The following is a 26,541-nucleotide window of genomic DNA, read 5'->3' as shown; positions in this document are numbered from 1 at the left end:
ATTTCTGTTTAAATAACTAAGACACAAATGAAAGACAATAAGGCTAATTGTTTTGAAGGTAGCAGACTTATAAATAAATGAAATGGCCATCATTTGGTATCACGTACATCATTAGGTACCGCAACCCCAACGAGACAAGTGCACCTCGCTGCAGCTGCCCTCCTTCTCCTCCACACCTCCTACTATTTTTTATCCTGTTCGTAATTTCACTGTAATATCCTCAGGGCAGTAACAACTCCACATTTACACATGAATTAGAACAACACCTCACACAATGGCATACCAGTCCTGATTGGACCTGGACTGCTCCTGGGAATGCTGCTGGGAATGCCACTATAAAAAGAGCTCATAAATATATAGAGTACAGCACAGTAACACACACACATACCTTTTATCACAGGAGTGTTAACTCTTTGTTTTCCCAATAAAACTGCAGATGGTTTCATTTATTTCTAAGCTCCAAGATGGCTGCAGGATGTGTAGCTAAGATCCAGCACACCTTCACCAGCATACTCTGTGAAGTTAGGCGTTTACTATGGATGTCTGTATCTACTATTTAATAAAATGACAGAAACGTTATGGAGTCTTGTTATAGATAGAGGCATAAGGTTGAATCTTGCTTAGGATTTGGACAGAAGCTACGTGATCCAACTATGAGCTGGGGACATTTGGGCTGAGGAACCAAAGGAATGCACATCAATGTCAGACACATCATCCCTGTGCATCCGTTACAGACCTACTGTGTCTTAACCTGATTAGCCCAAATTTCCTTCTAATCTCCTTCCTTCCTTGGGAAAGGCTTTTGACCTTTGAGCTAATATTTTAATATATTGTGGAATTTGAAATTTTGTATATAATAAACTAGTTATTTTCTAGTACTTCAGATATAAACAACTCCAATACATACTTTTAACTTAGTCCGGTATTCAGTCATTTTATTTTTAACTCAAAATACAATAAACAAAAAGATTTGAAAATCTTTATCAAAATAGTTCCATTTTTCCTAACAATCTGACACATTAATTATTTTGCAGGACTTTTTTTCCTGAAGGACTATGAATGGCCAATGTGGTTTACAAAGACCAAAAAGAAAAGGACAGGAGTGAGCGCAGGTAAGGTGGCAAATCAACAAATTACTTGACTACATGCATAAATTCAGGCACCTGAGCCCTCTTTAAGGTCAAGTTCTGTGCTGTAGTCACTCATTCCAATATTTAAAATCTAGAAAAAATGGAAGAAGTAGCCAAAATGTAAAATATATCAAAAATATTAATTAGAATAAAACAGCCATTGTCTTCTACGTTTGCATGGCATCAGAAGTTCACCTAAAAATCTACCATACCGACTACAGCTGTTAGCAGTCATATTAATCTCTCTCTCTGAAAAAAGTACAAATGACTTTTTGTTGACTACTAGTTGATGGACCTCTTATTTATTAGACTAAAAATTCTACACAATCAAATTCTGTGGAAAATCCAAGATCATAATTTTTTTTTTCTCTGGCTCCTAATGGGTTGGTAGCATTACAGGGCCTTCACGTGCTTTTCCACAAACCTTACACTCACTGCAAGTTTTGTCTGTGACATAAATGTGGAGAGTTTCTGTCTCACAGAAACGTGACCCTCCTTGTTGGACATTCTCAGTCTGAGCACTTCAGCTTCTCTATGAACTTCCCACAACTCGTGACTTCACTCTCGTTTCTTTTGCCCAGTGCACCCACGGCTCTAACCAAAGCAAACTCTACCCAGTGTCACACTTCCACTCTGAGGAAAGATCATTCAGGAATGATCTTCTCACTTCTACAAAGATAGTAAGAAACCGTGGTCTATACGGAATAGGCTATTGAAAACCCTGCACGCATTCAGTCATAGTCAGGTATGTGACAAAGTCCAACAAAATCCTATTAGGGAATAATACAAATGACAGAGCTTAAAGAATACAGTTAGCTCCTAATTAAACAGCCCATAAATCTGTTCAGAACTTGCAGAATTTATCACCAGAACAGGAATCTCAAGACCTTTCACAGAGTCTCATTTTAACAAACCTGTTGTCCACTGAACCAACAACTCTGTTGCTTACAGACGAGATATTTCACCGACTTAAGTACTATTAAAAGATGATTATGCACTGAGCTTTCCTGAAATTGTATAACATTTGCATGGTATAACACATACTCTTACTCGTTCACTGCAGTCTGATTCAAAGTGCTATAAATATGTTTGCCCTTTCTGCTAAGCCCGCCTAAGGGATTAGCAACCCCCCAAAAGTTCAGTTGAATATTAACTGCATTAACTTTGCAGACTGTAACATACTGTTACACTCAAACAGCCTACGGTGCAGTATGGATGACTTGCTTAATAAAAAATGTTTTCATGCAAAGCCCTATTGCTAGAAAAAAAGAATTTGCTCTGTCAAAGGGGGTGACCTCTTCCATTTAACTTCATAAAGCAAACAAATAAAAGGGAGAACTTTACAGGGATGTCCAGAGAAACGCTTATCATTTTGTCTGTCAAACCAGATGGACTTCCCTTGGCAACACAGCACCAGCTCCACTCTACATTAGAAATTAAGTCAGTTCACCATGAAAAAACCCTGTGAAATCCAGTAGCAAAAAGTGTCATCTGCTGTATTAGTGTGAAGTTAAAAACTAGAAAAGAAGTATGACTGTTTGCTTACTTATTTTGTTAAGTAAGTAGTGCTTTGCGTGCCAACCCCATAAAAACCACATGTGCCGAAAGACTTTCCAGCACAAAGTTATATAGCAGTGAAGACAAATAAAAGGAACAGGAAATATTTAAAAGTTGGAAGAAGGAGAGTTGATAGGAGTGTAAAAGGGAGCTGACTTGATAGCTAATGCCAAAAGTCAAGGAAGAGCAGGTTCTTAAACCTCCTAAGTAAAAAGTTCCCAGGCAGAGGCAGAGGGTAACCTGCAGTATCTGATCAAAAGGTGAAGAAAGGGAAGGAGAAAGAGGAAAACGAGAATGGCTGGGACAAGTTTCTGAAGGTTACAAGGTATAAGTGGGACCAGTAGAGTTGCTTGAAGTATCCAATAGATTGTTAAAATACTTCTAAAGATTAAAAAAACCTCCTTCATTATAATCACAGTAATACAAAAATGTAGAACATGTCTATTATCTGCTGAAAATAGAAATTGCATAATACATTTTCTTTGCTTTTGTAAAAATAAATAGATGAAACAAACCTTCTCTATGTTGCTGTGGGAATATGCAACAAGTCTCAAAAAGACCTTGATACCAAATGCCGCAATGAAACGTTTCTCATTTGGTCTTCAAGGATCATGTATGTATCAATTTGTAAAAACGCACTCTCCCATATGAAGAGTCTTGGGTGTAATCAGAAACTAAATCAAAACTTTAAGAATTAGAAACCGTATTTCTCCATAATGCTGTACACTTACTTGCTTCTGCCATTCACCATCACCATTATGTTGTGTAGAAATGGAGACCAACAATAGATGTTGGTAATTACGCAAGAACTTAAACTGCAGAGAGCCTCAGATCACAGCGTTAAACTGGAATTAAAGCTTTAGAGGGAAAGAGAAATGTTTAACTCTCTGCAATCACCTCCCTCCCTTACACATACACACTGCACACCTGCTACCCACCAGCCAGATGGGACAGAATTCTCCTGAATCAGATCTTGGATTTTTAAGCTCAGCTTGAGTTCAATTGGATTTCAAGACATCAAAATATATTATCTTTTCACATTTAAAAAATTACATCGGTGTCCAGGAACTCCTCGTTTCAGTGTTGTTTGCACAATTAGATATGTATTAAAGTGGGATTATTGCCCCAAATGTACTAATACAAATAAATAAAATGCAGCTTTGCAACAACATTTAATTTAATTACATATGCTCACTTAATGCATGAAAACCAGAAACAAGCTGATTTTATATCATCAGCATGTTAAGCGAGATTGGGAACTTAGCTAATCCGTAGTGACCAGTAGTGTTTTTTTAAAAGTCCATAAAAGCAATTTAGCAGCCCAAACTCACTTAAACACTGTAGGAATTGGCCCTTAATGCACAGGTATCATAAAATATTAACACATGTTAAGAAAAAACTAGGAAGCACTATATTCCTAGAGAATTTGTTAAACTTGCATAATGTAACATTTATCATCAATAAAGTTTCTTCAGTTAAGAGACCTCTAGCCTGTTCTTCAGAAGGAGGTCTCTCTCTCTCTCTCTCTCCCTCTCTACTCCAGCAGCACAGCTCCACCACGTCCCTGTTTCCTGCATGTCAGTGGGTGGCTCGCAACTGGCAAAGTCACATTTTTAATTGGGACTTGCCCCCGAACTAGTCTTCCTCCACCTTTTCCATCGGTCCTGAAACCAATTTGAGACTTGCAGGGGGTTAACAAGTCATCGGCCAGCAGCAAGACGTTCTCCGCAGGGACCGCGGGCATCTGGAAGCTGCTGCCGGTGGTGTTCCGCCAGAGCCGCGTCTGGCAAGCGCCGAGGCGCAGAAATGCGAGTCCTGCTTGCTTGGCTAGCCTTGGACTGACCTTTAGTCATAATGGGGAACAGGAGTTTTGTTAGTGAACACAGAGTTCTGGTCTACACATTTTTTAAATTGATTATTTTATTGATGTAAAGTGCCCAGGTGCCCTCATGACAGTCACTAATATAGATTTTGAAAATAAAATTAATTAAGGGCCAGTCTGGACCACCTTTACTGTCATCATGTAGTACCCTTTTCAACAAGTAACAATGCTATCAACCAGCGAGCACAAGTATAGTGTTTGTAGAGTATTTCATTACATCTCAAAACACTTGACCATGGAGGTCAAGATCACTGTCACCGATCTACGCGTGCGCATGCACGCGCGCGCACACACACACACACTCACTCGCTCTTCTCTCCTACCTTCCAAAAGGGGAACTGAAGCACAGAAAACTTAACCGACAAAAGTCCGTGCCGGAGTGCCAGCTGTGCCGCACCGGGCTCTGTCCTTCCAGACTGCGGCGAGAGCGTGGCACGGCACAAGCCTGAGCGGGAGCAGAGCAGCCTGGCACGCAAGCTAATCTGAATTACACTCATCCAGCCCTTGAAATGGTTCCTCATTAGCTGCGGGTTAATGGAGTCCCAATGAGTAGTGTTATTTTCATCCCCTGCCTACTGAACACAAAATTCATTTGCAAATATCCTGTAAAATACTGCAAAGCAAGCCAAAGAGATATGACAACATAAGAGGCATACTATTTATGGAATGCACTTACCGTCATTTAGAAAAGGAAGCTGACATGAGCAACAGCCTAAATTTAGCAACACATTTAGTTTTTATTCACTAGTCACAATGACAACATTTTAGAAGGCTACCGCACACCTTGTGCGCCAAAAGGTTCCACTGAAATCAAGACCGACTTTGATCTGAAAGGAATTTGGGATCAGCTCCTTAATGAATACAACACTGAGTTAAATTAAGGCAATCACCATCTTGACTTTCTATTCCAAGTAGATATAAAATTACATTGATTGCAGGAAATGGTGGCATTCAAACAATATTGCAATGGCCAAAGCCTGAAAGCTAAATTCATTGTCGAGCTAAACTAGGCTTTCAGAGGGCACTATTTGATTTGAGGGAAAAAAGCATCTACAAACCACATATTTTCAATTAATAGTTTAAAAGGCACAGAGTAAGAAAGGAAAAACACTGGTCAATATGCCACATGCCACTCAAACAAGCAGAGTCTCTGCATGTAGATGTAGATACTGTGTGTATATATATATACACACAGGTGGGTGCACGCATGTGTTTTTGGTTTGTTTTTATTTTTTTAAGGCAGGCTGTACTACAAAGGCCAAATTTGAGATCCAGAAAGACACAATGTAGTTCAGAACAGCCTGAGAATGCTCTTTTATCCACACTATCTTTAATTCAAAAGTAATTTCAAATCAACAGTGCACAAAGTTAAACCTAGTTCTCTTGAAAACTCAGAAAAAGAATTAATTCCAACCCTTACCTTTGGCACCTTAAAGACTTTTGGCCATGACTTACCTGTATAAATAGAAAGAACTAATTTACTACAGAAATGCCCATGGGCAAACATGTTCTGGCTAATGAAGTGTTCAGCTTTTGCATGATTAACCAGCTGGTGGGGGTGGTGTAAAAATCACAGGGCATAAAATAATAAGAAAAATTGATTAGCAGCTCTCTTCTAAAGCACTCTGTGAAAAATTTCCTTATTTTTGCTCGGCAGTTTGGAAAGTGACTGTACAGAAAGACAGACTCAAATGACTTACCAAGGAGCCAGGCAGAAACTGCACCAGGCACTCACTCCTCCAAGACCTGCATCGCAGAGAGGTTCAAGTGAAAAGCGAGATACCAACCAGCGCCATGGCTGGATTACTTATACAACAGGTCCTGCCACTAGTCATAAAGGTAATTTTCTACTATATTGCGAAAGACATTATATAGAGTTAAAAACTATGACTATGCTTTGAGTCAGTTCAGTTTCTTCCCCAGTGCTCTACACTTGAGCACCTTAGCTGGCTACAGCTACTCCCGTGAGCCAATTTAAGAAGTGCCTCCATATGAGCCAAGGGATTCATGCGCTACTTAGAAATAACGCACACATTTAGGTGATGCTACATAAAGAAGATGGGTTTTGCACTCACTGGGGACAAAAATCCCCTTGCCCTTCCCATCCTGTACAAGAGGTTTCTTAGAAGCTCACATGCTCTGCCCTCAAAATAGGACCTAATTAGTGTACAAATACTTGGCAGACAGGTCACAAAAATAAATTTATCATTAACTGTCCCCTAAACCAATGCAGGTTATTCTGAAGCAGTTTCACTTCATACACATTTGCTCTAGATCCATTCAGCTGGGGTACAACTGGCATGTAACAATTTCTTTAAGAAGGAAAAAACACATATTTTTATGGCGCAGGATTACTTCAGAAATATCAAACAGCTGCTCATATAAAGCATATGCGCCAGTAATAAGAAACTGCAAAAATTTAAGCTACAGATAATTTGCAATAGGCCATAGTAATAGTCACAGTCCTCTTTACCTTCATTACTTCTATGGAAAATGCATGTTTTGCACCTATTTATGGACTCCTAAGAACTGGTTTATAGCTACGCACCATGGGAGAAGCAGGCAAAGGATCTGCATCTCAGGGATTTGCAATGTGTTCCAGCCCTGGGGATGCAGCCATAACTTCGATGCTGGGACTTCAAGGACTGGGAACCTAGGATAACTCCCTTTGGCAATATACAAGCAGTCACCTTACATCCATAGTTGATTTCTAACTGCACCCACATATTGCCTCCCAAGCTTCCCCTCTCATGGTATATGACGGTATACGATATACCTTCATATGCACAGCTACCTGGATATGAATTCAGTTCTTAAATCATGCTGGTATACCATGCATGCTGTGGCTTATACTATTCAATCATACCATGGGATTCTTTGCGAGGAGTAACAATTTTACCTGAAGTGAGAATTATTTTAAGAAGAACCAAAGCAGAACTCTGAAGCCCTTTTTCCTTCTTTCCATGGCTCCTCCATTTATCTTAATTACCACTTTCTGAGGAAGACAATACCCCTTTAAATGCACCAAAAGAGAGATTTTTCCATGCTGTTTACCTATAGGAGCCAGGCAGATTATCCTGAGAACGGATCGCTTCACGCATACACCATACACTCCACTTCACCCAAAGATTCACAGCAAAGAACTAGTCAGGCTTATGCAGGTTGGATAACTCTACAAATATTCCATAGAGGTCTTCCTTTCTTATCACGTACATCTGCAAAAGCTTGTCACTAACTTCATGGTCAGTCGAGACTTCTGACATCAAAGAGGTTTTTGCATGTTTTCGAGGCGTTGCTGGATAGGTGGATCTTTCTACACTTGCATAGTGCCTCCTCTAACCTTTTGGAAACATTTCTACATATTAACACTTAGGAAATTGGGCATAGAGCTGACACAAGCAAACAGAAATAGAGGAACACTGAAAACAGTGGCATGAAGTGACATTTCCCTCAGTACATCAGTTGGGAAAGTGCTATCTCCAGATAGAATTCACAATAAAATAGAAGTTTCTAGTTAAGCGAGAAGTGGTATTAAATTCTACTTGAGTCTAATTTCTATGGTCGTATTTGAATCGTGAGCAATTTCTAAAATGTTAGGTATTTCTAACTCTGATCAGCTGGGACCCTGACAACACTGGAGCTTGTAAACTGTGTTTGAAGCTATTTTCAAAGATGGTAACAGCCTAATATGGTTACAACACAGTTTATTAATTGCAGCCGTACTTGCTAAGAAATTATGCTGTGGACTATCAAAGTAACATCATAATTTTGGCTAGCTGACTTGTTTAAAAAGTAAAATTTAAAAAAATGCCTGTTTGCCATAGAAAGTGAATGCTTGTTAAAATCATTGCCTTAAAGGAATTCAGAAATACACCTACGAGGCACAGCTGTTTTACAGATGGAAAAAACTAATTCTTCAGACCTGTACGTTGTACTCCAAAAGGTTTATTTAATTATCTGTTTGTTTACTTACAAGCAATTGCTTTGCAAGAGCCCCCCAGTGAGTATATGCTGTGTGCTCTGCAGAGGGGTCAAGCACAAGATACAAGCTGCAGACTACAGGTTTAACTTCAAAGAACATGCATACACAAAGGTATTTAGGTGCCTAATTCCACTTAGATCAACTCTCAGTGAAATTGATAGAGAGTAAGCACCTCTGAGGACATGATCCTTCGACATTAACGTGGATTCCTCATCTGGATCCAGGTCCGTGCTTTTTTGGACAACAAAACAGCAGAAAATAAAAACCATTTTGCTCTGTGGCCTCCTTATCCTCTTCTATATTGGAGTTTCTCTAACGTTGACCATGGTTCCCAGTACAGGACACAACACCCAAACAGGCTGATCTAATTAACTGGAGTTTTTCATACTAATTAGTAACAACAAAAGCATAAAGCAATCAATAGGACACCTTATGCCACTACTGCTTAAGTCTGCTTTGACTACCTCTGATTCAGTTGTACCCTTGAAGCATATTTGGAGGATTCTTCCTGCCACCCTCCCACACAGCATCAATTTTTAGCGAGGATAATCTTTCCTATTATACTAGAAATTGATAAGCAACATTGTTAACCTATGTGATGCAGCTAAAAATCAGGTGTAAAGAGCATATCGAGGACACAAAGGATTTTTTTTATATAAAGTATTTTGATTACCTCTAACACGATTATATACTTGACCAATGAGTAACATAGTATGATATTCACCCTATTGCAAACAATTTGCATACAGACTTGTGTAACACACACGTCCCACTCAAGCTGGAGGGGAACCATGCTCTGTTGCTTCACTGTACTTTCAGCAACTTACTTCTAACTTCATATGAAAAAACAACCCAATGATTTATTCAAAAGTAATTTTAAACTCTTTCTGAATAACTTCTGAAGGACAGCTGGCTAGAAAGTAGTATGTTTGAAGAAGAGATAAATACAGAAAACCTGTAAACCATCTTCTCCAACTGAGAGACCAAACTGCTAAAATTAGTTCCTGGAATTTCTCCTTTGGGTGCCAGTTTGAGTCTTGTTCCAAATGACCACTAACTAACAATCCTTCTGACTTTGAAATAATCCACAACTAGTCAATAAGACCTATTTGCTGATTAGGTGCATGCAACCCCCTCGCAAAACATCACATATTTGTAACCTTATTTTAAAAAACACACTTTTGTTCCAGTGTCCTGACACTAACTGTACAAACACAAAAAGAACTCAGATGCCCTCTCAACCCCCATTAGAAGTGACAAGTGAGTCCTTCTAAAATTGCAGACACACGCTGTCAAGTGCAGGTGTTTGTAAACAAGTTTGGAAATGTTTCTAATTATAAACCATAAGAGTTAAAATTAGAAGTCCAATCCGCTAGCTTTAAAAAAAGAACTTCCAAAAGGGTTCATCTAAATGAGAGCAACCAGTGATGTTTAATTTAGTCTCAAGAGCAGAATTTCTGTACAGAGCGGCATATTGCTCTTCATCAAACTTTCCACTATGAGTTACAGTACATTTCTTTAAAAAAAAAAAAAAAAAAAGATTTGATAAGAATTTTAATTTGCTGTCATACTATGATACTGTATATTTGAATGTGCAATCTAAAAATAACCTATTCACAGGTCTCCTGCATTTGATATAATTAAAAAGAAGAAAAAAACGTTCCCAAAACTTCTGAATCTGTCTTGGCTGCCAACATCAAAGTTCAGCTTTTACGGGGAACTTCGCACGCTGACCTTCTGAAAACTCAAACCAAAGTCTGCTTGAAGGAGCTTTACTCTCCTGGATGAAGTTTTCCTTGATAACCTCACCTAGTGCAAAGCTTGGCTTACCCTGCCCTGGCACAAACTGCTGAGGGATGAAACTGGGGAAGGCAAAAGTCATCCCAGAGCTCTGGCTGACGCAGATCTCGGGATGCTGTCACTGAACTGGTGGTGTCTCAGTCTTGCCTTCTGGTGTGGAGGTCAGAAATGTAGCTCTAAGGAGCCACGTACTTTGACCAACACTTCAGACAGAGGTTGGAGGGAGGCTAATCCTGCCGTCCTTGTACACCCCAAATTGCGTTTATAATGCACTATGATGAGGTAGTGCAGGCAAAAAGATGGACTCTACCTCTGCAGAAGCTTTGGGAGAAAGCAGAGCTTTTACCAGACTCAAGAGGAGATGGTGCTTTTTATAGGGGAAAAAAAGGTTAACACTGGAACTTCTTGATTTTCACATCATATCTTAAGGGAAATATAACAGCACATTTAAGCATGTCAGAATAGCTTCAGCTGATTACAAGTGAGCAAACATGAAATAATTTCAGAGAGGCTTGACTACGGCCTCGCTTCAAGCAAGGGGTAGTCTCTTGCTGCACTGTCCTGAAAAAGCTGGAACGGGAAATGGATAAAAGAGTGAGGACCTGCTCCGGGAACAAGGTGGGACTGGCCCTGCCCAGCAGACATCCCTCTACTCCCCACCTGCAGCACAGGCAGGGGCTGTGAGGGGCAGGGGAACAACAGCTCTTTGGCCCCTGCAGAGTCAGCCTCCTCCTCCTGCACTGGGATGTTATAGGACAGAGGAAAAGCCCAAACCCATCCTCCTCAAAAACCAGGACAGAAAGTAAGTTGCCCTTGTCCCATCACACCGAGGGAGCTATTTCACATAATAACCACTATCCAACCCTTCCTTTTTCTTCCCTTCCTTTTTGGTATTCACTGTGTAAAAATAATAGCCGTTTCCACATTTTTTCTGGACAGCATTTTGGAACTCACTACCTTCCATAACACGACCGTACCAGTTTAGTACCTATCTTGTAGCTAGCGAGTGCGGTGCTGCATCAGGATGAGAATACAAACGTGCTTTCAAACTGGGAGCCTTGCAAGTGGCACTTCCTTTGCTGCAAGCCATGGATATAGCCTGGAATTGCTTATCACTTGAGCCAAACCCTTTTTTTTTGTGTGTTACTGATGTGAGGGATGGAGAAGCCCAGTTCTCCACTTTGGTGAAGGGATCACAGTGAATGGGAGCAGAGTGAGGGCACATCTCACCTGCAGCTGGTGATTGCTCCCCCTCTTTTCCTTGGCTTGGGTACCTCGGCCTCCCCTTTCCTGGCTGGTGCAGTGAGAGCTCCCCCTCCTGTTCCAGTCTAACCAATGTTAGACCTTGTCCTACTGGAAGTGTGGCCTGAGTGAGGAGAGCAGGTTCAAAGGCAGTATCAGTGAGCGGGGTTTCCTGCTAGAAACTGGCACCAAAATTAATTCCCTGAGGGAGAAATAGTATAATCTTCCAATTAAAACCTATGTAAATGTATTTATTTATTAAACATAGATATATGTGCACATGCACAGGTTTGTATACATACTCTGATACATATATACTATATATATAGTGTATATACATATATATGTGCACACACACACATATAGCATTGCAAATCTTTAATGCCACTAATCTCATTGCTATTTTAATTCAAAGCAAGTATAAAAACCGTTAGTTTCTACAAGCCCATCTAACTTCTGAAGCATCTAAGCTTCTGTATGTACCTGTATTGTGTTCAGCTGGAAAAACATTTTTTCCTAAATGAATACATATTGGAGCTGTGTTTGCAAATTTTAAAAAACCAGGCTTTTCACTGGGTATATAAATATTTTAATTAACAATATGTATGAGTTTAGGAGATTCTGCATCAAAGTCTAGATCAGATAGGGCAATTAACCCATTACAGTTTTTCTAAAGATATTAGATGAAAGAAAATACATTTAGGAAATGCTTAATCGGACTTAAATTAAGCATTTGAGTGCTAAAATAATCTCAGATAGTGATTTATTTCTAATATTTTCTGCATGCTCAAAATGAAAGCATGAAGAGCAGCACAATTGCATATATCTTTTACCAAAAATAGCTGAAAAATACTATAGAAGAGTGCCTGCTGGGTTGGTTATAAAAGTAAAGTATAATCCATTAACTGCTAATTAGAAGCATCAGAAGCAGGCTTTGCTGCAATAAGAGCTGGCCCCTAAGTAGATGTTTCTGTAACCATTTAAAGGCACAGGGTTTCTCCAGTTGCTGAGAATGGAGCTTGGATGGTTTCAGCATAAAGGCCATGTGAAAAGAGACGATGGCACTTGGCCATGTTACCCAGCTGTTTTCTAAATATGATGACAGGTGCCATTTTTTCCATTTGATCGTGGAACGTAATACATCTTCAAACAAATTTTCCCCAACTAGTCCAGTGCAGTTACATTTCAGAGATTCAAATATAAGAATGTTCTTTTTTTCTCTGACAGACACATATTGCAGAGTCTTTGGCAAATATTTCATTATCTGCCTTTTTCTCAAACCTGATTTTTGTTATACGTATTATTTTGCTTTCCCTGCTATTGTAGGAGGGAAAGAATAAGCACTTGGGCAAAGGATTTAATTCTGAAGGAATTTTTTTAAAAAAAGGAAAAAAGGGGGGGGTAAAAAGCTACTATTTGTAATTAGACTTAATACATTTGACTTGCAATAAGGAAGGATTCTCTTCCTCTCTGTCCACTATTTCCTAAAGGATGAGAAGTATTCCCATAATTTCTCCTATACTTTATCTGACTAAATACCTGGTCAAACTAAGCTCCTTTCCAACTACTGAGGGCCAAAAAGGCCTTTTGACCCAGTTGCCTATCAAAAGGCCTTAAGGGGTCAGGGCAAAAAAAGGTGAAGCCAAAAGAAATGCCAGTACCACCGCTCCCTGCAGAAGCAGCCAAGACACAGAAAGCAGCAATTACGGACACGAGTAACAAAGAGATGATGCCTTGAAATGGATGACAGGCTCCAAACCCCAGCCGTGCTGGATGCAGAGCCAAAGGGAGCTTGGCTTCCTCCAGGGCTTGAGTGGCCTCGAGCAGTGGATGATGACAGGATACAAGTCAGGCTGCATAACTTGAAGAATCAGGAAAAAAACAAGCAGATAACTAACTTCCCCTGTTAAGAAAAGGGACATAGCTAGCGCGAGGGGAAATAGTTCAGGTCAATGTTTTGGGTTTTCCATCTACATGGATCAACCAACTAGTAAACAAAGGAAGAAAGTTTGTGTGGGGCAGGAAATGAGGGCATTTAGGTTTTTTCTCTCTGCCCTATTTTCATCTACAAACGCAGAAGCAGCTTGTTTGTTTCTTTTAAAATGGTGAAACAGGGTCATCCATTAAGAAAAACTAAGATGGTAAAGAATCATTTTCTGAAGTTAAACATCTAAGAAACAATAAAATTATGACTACAGTAGAAATAATAAAATGAAATTTAGCTTAAACCAATGCCTTAAATATTTGTTAACCCTGGCAGCAGCATTTACAAGGCAGATGAGTATATCTGTTTTCATTCTGTATGTAAGAAAACAGCTGTAAAGTGCCCCAAAGCCACGGAGGGAGTCAGTGTCAAAGACACGATTAGTAGTTCAGAAGTTATCTGATTCGGGTCACATGGTGTTCCAAAAACCATACCTAAATATAGCATGCAAGAGATCCGCACAAAGAGCAATCCCATCATGAGAGCAAACTAAACTCTCCACTCTCCACAAAACTAATTAGGGTTATTTTGAGGCAACCAAAGGAAAGCGAGGAGGAAAAAATCAGCCCTTGCCCAGCCCAGTTCTGCAAGAGCAGATGTTGCTGGTGCGGACAAGCCCCCGTTTGCAGCCTAGGCACGTAGAGAGATGCTTTGGTTCCTGGGGGAAACCCCACACGGCACTAACATGGAAGGTGGGTGGAGGGCACAGTGTGGCTGTATTAAGGAACATAGCTCTTTGGGGAAGAGGATGATCCTGCCGGTAAAGGGACTGGCAGGTAATGTAGGCGTAAATATCCAGGCGGGAAGCCAATATGTAAGCTTCTTCTGTAGCTGTTAATGGCATCCTTCTAACAGAGAAAACAAACACCTTTTTGGAAAGGGAAGGTCCGTGTAAATTATACCCTCGGCACAGACCAAGACTCTGGGAAAAGTTAATACTTCCCAAGGCAGAATGGAAAGAAAATTCCCTCTTGGAAGTTGTTACCTCTGAAAGCCTCCATTAGGATTGCCCCTTGCCAGAGCAATGCATGAAAGGCAGCATATAGAGCTAATTCTAACAGCCTTCCCTATGTTTAGGTATCAAGGAGCAACCACATGGAAAAGCGTACAAAAGATCTTCAAAAGGCAGCAGGAGCGGGAGAAAGAGAGGAGCATTCCTCAGGTCTCTCAGGTTTCTTTTGGTCCTTCTCCGTAAAGTGGCCATGATGTTTCCTACATTTCCTGAACACCAAATTACCATTCAGCTTCTGACCACCACTGATCTACAGGCAAATTTCAGCAAGCTGCCCCAGTTCACAATTTCCCTATAAAACCTTTTTTAAAAAAATTAAAAGTCTGCTCGTGAATGCCATGGTGAAGGTTTTAAGATGACCACAATGACTGATTCACCTTTGCATCACCTTTGTCCCTATGTACTGGGGGAAACCCCGTTCTTCACTCAAGCATTAGAACAAGCAGGACAACAGTGATGTTACCTTGAAGGCCAAGGCAAAGCTGAAGTACGGGCTACGGAGAGCAGGGGAGAGAGCAGGACAAAGCTGAGGAGAACCGGTGTTGTGAGGAGTGCTGCTGTCAGTGGGTAGAGAGCAGGCTCTCAAGCCCAAACCGTGTAGCAGGTGCTCCAGAAGGCAGGTAAGGAACAGTCTGAGTGCGTGTGGGACACAAACTGCAAATTTCGGCTTGAATGCTTCAGGCCATTAGCAGGTGCTTCAGGCAGTCATCCAAATCAAAGTAAGAAAGTGGAAAGAGCCAAATGCTGGTTAAAGAGGTTTGCAAATGCGAAAATCCCAGTGCGGGCAGATAAAACGTTTCCCGGTTGTGGGAGTAGGCTAGTAAGAAAAAAAGAAACAAACAGAAAGCATACGCAATTTTTGTAAAAAAGGCTGTGTTGGGGATTTTACTATCGTGTACTTAAGCCTTGAGATGCAAATGCTGGCTGGGATGCTGAGATCAGCACTTATATGTCCTCAGGTGGTTAGAGACAAGACAGAAAAGAGCTGGCATTTGGGGAAAATAGAAGGCCCATTTGATAACGCTTCACTTGAGCGTAAGAGGGTTTCCCCTGTGGGTATTGTCCCAAAGAAAGCTCCAGGCAAGTTTAGACTGGTTCATTACTTGTCACATCCAGAAGGTGAGTCAGTTAATGATTACACTGACTCCCTTTTGACTTCAGTTTCACGTGTTTTCAATCTGAGAACTGCGCTCTCATCAAGTCAAATACCACACACAATAAACAGAAATATGGAGGGTACCTGCTTTTCAGTTGCTCACGGCACATCTATATTTTATTTGTCAGGATTTCACTGGCGGTTTGCAAACCATATTTTTGGTAGCTAACACACAGCACTTACAACCCATGTTGTGGGGGCTGTCACTTTTCTATATAAAAGTACAGGTCAGAGACCTGGCACTTGCTTGATTAGGATTAGTCTCCAAAGGGCCCAGTATTGGGGCCTTGAAGGTTTCCTTATAAAAGCTGAATGTCTGCTTCCTCAAGGGTTAATTCCATGAGGTCTCCTCAACCTGGAACAACACTACTTGGTTTAAGTTACCTTACACAAACATAACAAATAGGACTGGCTACTCCAAACAGTGGCTGATGCAGGCTAACTGTATCGGCCAACGATAGTATATTTAAATCAGATGGTCACTTGAACATTATTGGTAAAGTTCTCCTCGCTGAGGGTTGCATCCTTTGCCAGAGGCTAGCAGGCTTGACAGAAGGAGAGAAACAAATTCCTTTCATCAGAGTAACATGAGTCAATATGTGGAAAGATACTTCCATCTGCTCTGTGTTTCTGGTGACATGACATTACCGTATAATTTGGTATACATTTCTAACAGAATAGATAAAACAAGATGGCTCGGCAAGTATCATTTATGTCCCACATCTATGGGAAGTTCTCTCAAACCATTTTCAACATACGGCGCTATATGAGCAGCTAAGACTCGCAACAGAAATGCTGGAGGGAAAAACATGTTGCTGTTTATTTCAGAGAGTTATGGCACAGACAGACATCTATGGTGCACTTCTAAAAAGAAACACATTATATTTCTCAAAGTGCTCTCCGAAGAGGCACATTTGGTCAGCCACAGAAATCACCAAAGGAACCTGCTGTGTCCAGCAACTCGTGGACGCACACAACTTACTAGACGTAACCCATCAGTAGAGTGGCCTGTTCTGTTCCCGCATTAATTTTGTGTCCCTGTATGTTACCAGAGCCCTGGGACTTTCATGGTCTGTGGGCAGCAAATCGGCTGAGCCAAAAGGGAAGGTTCCACCTGACTAGGCCAGTAGGAGCTATATTAAGCTTGTCTCAGCTGGAGGTCATTCTGCCTATTTTGAAGGCTGCTTTCTTGGTAGTCGGTCAAGCAATCGGTGTCCAGAAATTAAGAACCTAATTCTTATAACACCCATAATACACAGAACACTTCTGAAGTCCAGACCCTACACATGTAAAGGTTTTAATTTCTAAAATGTTTGACCAAAGCCATGTCTTTCAGGGCCAAGCAGGCTCTTAGGTTTGTTAAGCAGTTGCTTCATGTCTCATTCCTAGTAGGCTGCTGGTAGCCCTGCAGCCAAGAATTCATTTTCACAATTCCAAAACATTTTTTGATACTTCCTGACCAAATGGCTTTGCAGTGGAAATCGGTTTCTGCCACCATCTGTTGTTACATAGTTTGGAAGTGCTAGCATTTTCCTTCAAGAGGGAAGAAGTTGGGGAGGACGCATGGCCAGTCCCAATGGAACAGATATTCTTTTCCTTACTGTCACTTTGTAGGGAAGGCTTGGCCTATTTCTCAGCAGCTGTGAAATTGTCATCAGCAGGATTCTTTACAAAGCTTGGTGGCATATGGAATATATTGCTCACTTCTTAGTACTGTAAAAACAACCTTGCTGCATAACTGAGCTAGGCAAAGAAAGCAGGTGCTTGATAAAAAAAAATCCACCATGCATCAAGCCTCCATAGACTTTGTAGAAACTCTAGACAAGGATATTTTGGAGACAATTATGTTTTCGAATTAACTAAATAATATTTCGGAGAAGCTCCTAGGCTTCAGAGGTGGGGCAGTCCTTAAAAACGAGCAGGTGAAATCACCATATCACAGGATAACATCATATTCTGCCATTCACAAAGGCGACATTCACATTCCACATCGAAGGGAAGTGTCATCCCCCCTCTGTGAGAGATTAAAACTGCAAGGGTCCAGTCTCCATTTCTGATGCAATAGGAGACTATTTGTTTAACATCAGTTTTAGGTCATCTCTTTTTGTCACAGCCTGGCCTTATTTTTACAGCTGTGGACTAGCCAAGAAGTGAATTAAACAAAATAATAATAATAATAAAAAACCCATGGCATGCTGGTGACCATACACACTGAATTACAAATACAGGGCTAGAATTGCAGAAGTTCAAGTTCTTGCTCCAGAAGACACCCAAAGAGCAACAAGAAAGAAATAAGCTTGTTGAATTTGCTTGACTCTCAAGCGCAAGGTAGTCAACAGCATTTTCATACACTCCCAGAAAAAAAACCTAACTTTAAGAGAAACTGTCAGAAAAGGGATTATGAGGAGATGTAGTTAATGTCCCCACTGCTACATATTCCACAGTGAATGTCCACTCAGCTATCCACATGCATACACACACATACATATTCACGGTCATCTGTGTTCTGCTGTATCTAGAAGAACGGCCACAGCAGGTGAAACCAGAGGGCCACTTACGCTTATAGGCTTGTCCGGGACAGTGGCAAACAGCAGATGCTTAGTGAAGGTCATGGGGCAGGCGTATAGTGACAATTCCCCAGACTACTCTTCCCAACATCCATCTATTTGTGGCTCAGAGACTTCCTTTAACACAATACATACATTTTTTCCAGATTAGCGATCTGCTTTTAGAAATCTTCCCTTACAGTTACAGACTCTTTTTAGAGCAAGGTTCTCCACTACATCGCATGTTTCTTGTGCTAAGCGAGCTATTACATACCGATATGGAGAAATCCAGCCTGCTGCCCTCATCCCAGAGGAAAGGGCAAAACAAGTATTTGGGCAGCACGTGCTGCTTGAACTGCTGTACAGGTCTTCTGCGCATAGTCCAGCAGAGAAGAGGGGTCTCCTGCAGCTATTACATTGCACAACAGGAAAGATCCTTCTGTGATGGTGGCACTTTGGAAGTCTTGCCCTACAGGTTATGTTTTTAAGTGGCACATATACTAATAAAGCCATAAATACATATCTGTCATCGATGGGGCTCTGAAGCTACCCATTAGTCTCCTGTCACTGTTTAGAGAGGACAGAGTGGCCTTGTAGCAGAATGGGATAGGGAGCACATCGCAGGACACCGAAGAAGTACCAGCTACATGGACAATCATGGGACAGCGTGTACCTGTCATCTCCCCACAGTAATGCACCGAGAGGGTCAGTGCTCTTCCAGAGGCATCCAAAAAACTAGTTGTTGTTCACGGTTCAATATGTTTGCTATTTATGCACCTCCTTATTGCACCAGTAGCTGCTGTATGCTTTACCACCCAATAACATGTGATTAAGCCAGAAAAAAAAGAGGCTGAAGGAAGAGCCAGTGTGCAAGAACAAAAGCCTCTCCTAGCAGTTTCACACTTTATTCATGTAACACACAAACCAGAAAATAATACAGACTAAAGCCTACTGTCTAACTAAGCAGGCTTAAATAACACTTAGCTCTTTTATAATGCTTTTCATCCAGAAATCTCAAAGTATTTTACAAAGGTGTGCAGACTGGGAAAGAGCCAGAATGCAATCCACCCCCTAACTCTCAGGCATTTGCTCTTTCCATTAGACTACATCACTACCTGCAGGTATGAGCACACTTCTCTTATAGTTGACATGGAAAGATGCATACGTGCATCAAAGGAATAGTTTTTCCTTAATTTTCTATACACTGATTGCTTTTAATACCTTGTTTCAAACACTCTGTGTTTAAAAATAATAGCTCACAATGCACCTATGCTACTCTAGCTACTACTACATGTATAAGTAATACTTCATGTAAGGTGCAATCCTCCTTTCAGTTACAGTAGGAAAGCAGACAATAATCAAACTATAAATGCCTCTTCTCAAAACTTTTATTCTCTTCCACGTATAAAGGAAAAAATAGGTTTAACGACCATCAAGATAAAATAAAAATTATTATGATAGAGGAAACAAACAGAAAACCATGAAGAGTTTGCTAGAAATAGGGAAAAGTCAATACTTTCCTCCAAAAGAGACAAGCTTGCAGAAATTATCAAAGTAGTAGGGTTTCATAACAAAATTCAAATGGCCAACATAGAACAAATACAAATTTGGAAAGCTCAAAGTGTTACTTTCAGCGTGACCTGTCAAAATCAGTACAGAAAGCAAAGTGAGTCAATAAAACATACCAATGTTCACCTGCATTCTCAAATCAGAAAACTACCGTCAACAAACAAGTTTTGATCCTTGCTACAAAAGTGGGAATCCACAGTAACACCTCAAAAGACAGTGGATAAATTCCAGATTTACACCTATGAAACCACATTTCTGATTTTTAAGTCTTTGTTGAACAAACAATAGTTAGCATACACCAATGCCTACAGGCTTCCGAACAAGGAGTTAGCTAATATAAACTATGCATGAAAAAGAACGTATGTCACAGCTTTTTTTTTTTGCTTTTTTTTTTTTTAAGGTTTGCAATGAAAATAGTCTTGTTCAGAACAAAAAGGAAAAAGTCTACCAAAATTTTATCTCCATTCTCTCCAGTTAGAACTGCTGGCTAATGAGTGAGTTTGCATAAACTCAGTTCAAAGGAGACATAAATAGCATCTTTTTAAGCTAATGATTTTCACCACAGGTCATCTAAAACAGGCATTAAGAGTGGCCCTAAAACAGATCCCCTCTGTGTTCACCTAAGTTCATTTGTTTTTGTTTTGCTCCATTTTAATGTACGTATACATCCTGTGTTTTCAGCTTGTCTTTTCAGCCCGCTCCCATCCTCTGCACTCCCAATCTGCCAACCAGACTCCAGGGACAGGAATTAAAAATGACCACGTTTAAGAACTGTACCTCCCTGCATAACAGACTCTACAGAAGCAGAAAGACTAAAAAGCTCAAAAGTTCCCCACGGTCTTTCCCTATTAAAGCCCACAGCTTGCCAACAGCAGGCCATGTTTTAGTGTCAAAGAACAGGGCACCGGCTTGCGTTTCTGTGCGATGGGAAGTGCTGGGGTAAACGTCCCTCTTTACATTTCAGATCACACTGTTTGTGGAGAAAGTCAACAACACTGGGATGCTCAAAAACACCCTGTAGTATTACATGGAGGACACAAGATGCTTGCTGAGAAATAGTGCTGACACCAGAATACCATTGATTCAGCATGAGTGATAAAAGCTTATTTTTGGTTGGCTCAGGCAGTATTTGATTAAAATAGAATTAAATACTCATAAGACTTGCTTAAAAATCATTTTACACCCATCCCATCAGGCTGCATCATTCCCCATCTTATAGTATTTTCCATCATTAAAAAGAAACGGGTAAGTTTCTCTTCATCAAATGAGCAAAGAGGCAGGGAAAGTCCTTGAAAAGAGTAATGCAGGGAGGTAGAAGGAAGGATTTGGTCAACTGGCAACCAAACAGAAGCCTTCTGCTATTTCCCACTGAGAAGTAACAGTATCTGGGCTATAGATATGTTTGTCAAACATATCTATAGCAGGGATAATTAAGTTAGTGCAGCAAACTAGGTGCATGCTTTGAAGTGTTCATGCAGTTGCTATACTAACCTTTCTTTCACCTAGTAGGTTAAGCTCACCATCTCTTCACACATATTTGCAGACTCGTGACCTATCCTCTGTCCTCATTATCACATCGTTTCTGATAGCTGAACATCTTGGAAATTATATTCAAAGGTTTTGTTATAAATAAAAAAGACTAACAGAAGCCTAAACACAGACTTCTGCCACAGAGGAATAACCGCCTGGAACTTCTTATGGCTCCTTTCTGTCAAGGAGTTCACATAGTTTACAAACGAACAAATATTCCTACAAGGTAGGTATTGCTATTTTTCCTTTTTCGAGACCTCTTATGATTAGCATCCAAAACCTTGATCCTCAGTTTCCTATAACTGGAAAAACTGGGAGAAAAAACCATTCTTGCCCTGCTTTGCAAAAAGCCCCACAGACATTTCAATTTCTATGCTGGTATCACTCAAAATAACAGGGTCAAAATATAAAATAGAAAGCTTTAAAACCCCTGTCTTTGGCAGTATTTTTTATTCCATAATATTAGTCGCAGTGATACCTCTCCTGTAAAGATCAAACCTAATGTGATGGTGAGGATTCTGCTGAAGCCTGTACTGGGGTTTCCGTCACCGGCAACGAGAGCACCGCAGGAGTATGCAGAAACTACAATGATATCAAAACTGATTCCCACTGATCTCAGCGAAGCCAAGACTTTATCCTGTACGCTTTTCCATACAGCTGGAGAATGATTTCGTATGCAAAGATCCTCACTTACCTACACCCGCCTAGAAATCAGAGTTCTCTGCTGCCTGTTCTTCACCCAACTCAATAGGGGTCCATTGCCAGTCTCACCTTTTCTACATTAGGTTTCTATGGCAGAAAAATACTATTACCTTTACTTTAATCAGTGTATTTCTAACCGGGGTAGGACCCTGCACACACAAGACAGTTTCAAGACAGTGACTTGTAGCCCAATAGATCGGCACATGCACTCCTGAATTTCACTCCACACAGAAGTAACCAGCATTTACTTCTGAGCAAGGGACACAATTATGATAAAGACAGCATATGCCCTTGTGCCTCCTCTATTATACAATTTCTACTTATTTTGTCAGAGACACCTGCGTTTTGGGTATTTATGGATCTGAGAAATCCTAGTTCAGACATGAGCACTGTTGACAGGGCAAGACATCGCTCTAACTGTCCTTGTAATGTCCGTCCTGTGGGAACATATGGGCCTTCGTTTTCCAGCAACGTCAGCCAGACACATACATTTTAACCTATTCACTCGGCAAAAAAGAAGAAACGCCCTCTTGCTGCATTTAGTTGTTGTACTTTTGCCTTTATTTCCAAGTTAATCCTTGGGTAGGGTTATTGTCCCCAGTATTTCATTTCGCAGGACGCTATCTGGCTGGCTGAAGTCATATCTCCATTTTATATGAGGGCAAAAAAATCTCACCTGTAGTCCTTTACCCGTACCCATAAAACAACCCATAAAAATGCCTTAAAAGAGTCAAGTAGCAGACTTACCTCCTGTACCTCAGCTGCTTTCAGAGAGACAAAGCAAATAAGCAAGACGAGGCTTAGAAGCTTGCCCGAAAGTAAGACCTCTCGCTTTTACGACGGCTCTAAGCCCGCCTCAGCAGCAGCATGTAACCGGCGCTGACACGAAGCCCGCAGGCTGACAGATAGCCGGGGACCCCAGCGCATGGAGCCGCTGTCGGTATTGGGAAGCAATGGTGAGCAAGGGAGACCAAACTTCCTCCTACGTGCAAACTCAAGATTCAATTTTCTGCAAGATTACCCCCAATAATTAAAAGGTTCTGTAATTTATCCTTAAAAGCTAGTCACGATGGGATCCATCAGAATCGATCTGTTATCTTTTACCTCCACATGTACCGTGTGTGTGCATATCATATGTAATATGGTTTACCACATGAATGCTGGCAATATTTTCCACTAATTGCGAGAGTTACTAAACTGAACCTTAACTAAAATTAAGTTGACTATTAAAAGCTCAATGAGTAACCCAGCAAACGGAAGCACTGTATATAGGATTTAGCAAGCACGCAAGTGATCTGGCAACCACCAAGGCACAATATTTGCTGAACTTCCTATACCTAAAATTGGTTCCATGCAACAGTCATACGTTCATTATGTATGATGATTTAACACTCATAATACCAGCTCCTTCCTGCAATCAGCCAGCAATGGGTTTCTTTATATACCTAATATAAAGTATTATATTAGGTGTAGGTATATAAGCCTAATATACCTGGCTATACCTAATTTGTGCTCAGTCTTGTCACTCCGTATAATATGTTAGTGTCTTCATGGAAGTCCAGGAGTAGATCTTCTGCAGTAAAAGAGGTAAAACAGCAAGACAGGAACACTCACAAGACTGCCCCTAACAAATTTTATGAAACTGTTTGTCCTTGAAATGCCACAGTGAGATTATGTGACAAATAACTCAAAAGTACAAATGAAATTATGAAAGATGTGCTTAGGAGCCAGTGTTTGTACGTATTAAAATACCAAAATAAATGTATAATAATTCAAGTATGCTATTCTGAAAACACAAAGTTAGTGGATTGAAAGTTACAGGTTAATTTATATCATACACTCTCCATTAAAATAACTGATCTCCCTGTATCAGTTTTAAAAATACATGAATAATATTCTTAGCTATTAAGATGTCATTATCATAGACAGTCCTACAAATTTTAGCTACCTCAGTATAAACACAACTAGGTTTTGTAAGGAACACACATAGCACTTGTTATTACGTGTTAAGTTTATTCACTATATATAGGCTTCTTATCATTGCAGTTTCTAAATTTTCAAAGCGTACATTTTTTTTGTGCTTGTATGGTTTCTAGGCTATACCTCTATACAAATATGTTTCACATTCTGCATTGTTGTTTTCAGAATTGTATACATGTACATAAATCAAAAGCAGCAATAAATAATATTAAGGTTGCATGCAGTCTAGTTATCTTTGACAAATTGGAAAACTAGGAATTCCCTGAGAAAAAGTTCTCTCTTTCAGGAGAAAAAAAAAAGGGGGGGAAAACCAAAAATGCTCTTATCTATTAATGTGGAGAACAGGTACAGGCAAATGCCTGTACAACTTTTGCATAAAAAGAGGGAATGATTCAGGAGAAATTCTAACAGATTTCCTAAATACTGCCCCCATTAAAAAATCCAATATTTTAAAAATTAGAAGGTCAAAGTGAACATATGCAGAGTTACATGAAAGAGTTAAAGTTATTGATGAAAGACTATTTGCTGATAAGGATGCATCTATTTGAAATAGGATAGCATTTGGGACTACTGGAACAAAAGTCTACAGAAAACTGATAAATCAAGGAACTGAGCAGGATTTAAACAAACAACAGACATGGCTGAGAACACATGAAATGTCACGAGTACAGCTGAGAAATAAGTGATGGCACAGGACCACTTACTCAGCTACTAACAAGACATTATTTGCTTTGGCCTCCGCAGAGCGAGACAGCTATCAATCCAGCCACAGCTCCAGAAATTCTTGAGACTGAAGCCCTCAAAAAGTGATTATTATTTCCGGGCGCGCACATGGAACACCCCAGTAAGTCTGGCTTTCAAAAAACAAAACATCCGCCATGTATCACAGAGTCAGGTGAAACCCTAAGTGACTTGCAGAAAAGAGTTCTTCCCCTCCAAAGTGCTTCCCCCCAAAACTGCTGTTACAAAACACCAGGGCCTGGATTCTTCAAGAAAACCTCCAGGAGCAATAATAATTTCACATCCTGGTACCCAACTTTCAGGTGCTCTGCCCATGAGATAGAGCCCTCAGCCCTGTTAGTTGCCCCCATGTCTTGTGCAGTGCCAGCAAATTCACAAGCGGCCATCGCCAAGGAGAGAACAGTCCAAGACTGCCAGTAGGAGACAACGAAGGCCACGCACATCTGAAGTCTCACTTCTTCTCTAGGACCTACGTGTTTAAGCAGTGATATTCAAATCTCTTAGTTTTGTTATCTTTTTCAAGGTTCCCAAGCTGCTCCTGAAAGAAACCTACTGGAGAGTCCTTTCCTTCAAGGACACAGCTGGAGAAAGTGAGATACATCACATACAGAAATCCACCATTTTGCAAGAGGAGCTCATGCTTTCTGAAGTCTGTCAGGACGTGGGGGGAAAGATGGGAGCAGAGAGGCTCAACCTTGTCAGGCTGGAAGTGCTTAAGAACATCCAAAGCAGATCTTTGGCCACGTGGGAAAGCTGGATATTGAAAACTTAGGCACTCACACAGGTTAGGCAACTTCTAAGGTTAGGTGGCAGTACAGTGGGGATATTGAGGATCTCAGTTTGGGCTTTCAATGCCTAAATCCTACTTAAGTCATCTAATCCTTTTGTGGATCTGGGCCTAAAGCCTTGCCAGGAAGGAGAGAGTCTATGCATGCAAAAGCTGATGGTCAGCGACAGTCTGGTTCTGTTAAAACTAAAATACACAGAGAACGACCTTATTTTGTATAAAGGAATAATGCAGAATAATCAAAGATGCGTTCTAGTCACAGAAAGTTAATGGAAAGTTAATGCAGCTGATACAGATCACAGTCCTGTCTTTAGACCCCACGACAGTTTTGCTGACCTGGAGGACATTATAACCCATAAATCATGGGTCTTCAATAGCCCATGGGAAGAGGTACATTTGGAAATGTTCAGAAGACAAAACGACTATAGGAGTCCTCAAAAAACCTTCACTTACCCTCACCAGCTAAGAGGTAAAACTAGGAAGAAGCAGAAATTTATAAAACGCTGTAATGCTTACATAGAGTTAATAATTCAAAGAACAATATTCTGTCATTCAGTGACCAACTAGTTTGCCATGCTCCATGAAATTAAGTCATTTCAGTCCAGTTCCTGATAGCCAGGAGTCCACCTGACAAAAGCTACCAATTTATTTCTCACTTACCTGCAGTGCTGTTGGCTGTCTCAACCATGAAGTAAAGTGTGAGTAGACGCAAATACCAGTTTACCCTATATTCCCTATGCCTGGTACCTCCATATCAAGACTACTTTTTTTTAAAGGTGCCTGTACTTACACCACTTGAATTTAGTTGACAGGACTGCCTATATGATATTTTCATATACAAAAAATATCTAATTGACAAAAGTGGTCTTTGCATAAAAGTAGTAGATTAGAATTACAATCATAAAATACAACTTTTTGTTATTATTCTATATTATTGTGTT

The sequence above is a fragment of the Gymnogyps californianus genome, chromosome 3 (assembly GCF_018139145.2).
Source record: "Gymnogyps californianus isolate 813 chromosome 3, ASM1813914v2, whole genome shotgun sequence".
In the NCBI taxonomy this organism is placed as follows: domain Eukaryota; kingdom Metazoa; phylum Chordata; class Aves; order Accipitriformes; family Cathartidae; genus Gymnogyps; species Gymnogyps californianus.
This window is presented reverse-complemented; position numbering follows the sequence as displayed.